Source organism: Arachis ipaensis, chromosome B07 (genome assembly GCF_000816755.2).
Source record: "Arachis ipaensis cultivar K30076 chromosome B07, Araip1.1, whole genome shotgun sequence".
Classification (NCBI taxonomy): domain Eukaryota; kingdom Viridiplantae; phylum Streptophyta; class Magnoliopsida; order Fabales; family Fabaceae; genus Arachis; species Arachis ipaensis.
Window position 1 is genome coordinate 68,776,250 of NC_029791.2, and position 1,195 is coordinate 68,777,444.

The window sequence follows — 1,195 nt, forward strand, 5'->3', positions numbered from 1 at the left end:
AGTTTATATCCTTGAAATTTTTTCTATTCAACTTTAATAAAGTTGAATATTTACTAGTAAACTGAAAAATTTTGCACTCAATATCTATTTTAATAAGGTTTAATGACTCTGTTGGTCTCTATAATTTTATCAAATTTTCAATTAGATCTTTATATATTTTTTAATTGGATCCATACACTATTTTTAAATTTGTAATTAGGTCATTTTCATGTCAAAAACATTAAAATTAACAGAATATTTCTCCCAAAATTCATGCGGTCAAATATCTAATTAAGTTTTTAATTAGGGTTTCGTCCTTAAGATTTGAGGTGAAAATTAAAATGGTCCCCAACCTTTTTTTGTTATTAAAATCATCCCCAACATTACAAAACGTTATAAAATCATCCTTTTCTACTTCAATTATATTTTTTGACCAAATTACCCTTAACTATTAATAAAAACTTCTCACTCCATAAACTTCTCACTCCAGGTGCATAGGATTGGTTGATTTGTCCAAAACAATTCCATAAAAGGTCTAAATTTAAAAACTAATCATTAAGTCATTCCATCAAATATCAAGATTGCTTATCTAAAATTCAAAACTTATATTATTCATTATTACAATTAATCAATTATCCAAAGAAAGTCGAAAGCATTGTCTGTAATAGATATTGAAAAATCAAGAATGAAAATTGAACAGCGGGATCTCTAGAACAAGGAAACAAGGAAGGGAATACAGGGACTCAGTGACTCACTGCCACAGCGAAAAAATCGAGCAGCCACTGGAGGCATGACGGTAACAAAATCGACGAGAAAAAGGCAAGGAAGGCGAAGAGAAGGTGAAAACAGATCCAGGCGATGCGATGGAATGGCTGGGCCGATCTTCATATGTTGGCTGTTTGGGAGGGCAACGTGCTTTTGGTCCTGAAGATGACAGAAGGCCAGAACACAGAAACTCAAAATTAATTGAACAACAAAAACTCAAAAAGATTGAAGAACAAAATTCCTCAGTAGTCAGTACTCATCGCGGTAGAGCACAGAAGGCCAGAGCCAGACGACGACGCTTCGGTGACGGTGACGACAACAAGCTGACGACCACGATGACGCCAAGCCGACGACCAGACGACGCCAACGCTTCGGTGACGGTGACGGTGAGGTTTCGACCCGCGACGGCTTCGTTTGATGGTGGCCTTTGTACTTCGTAGGAAGAAGGTTG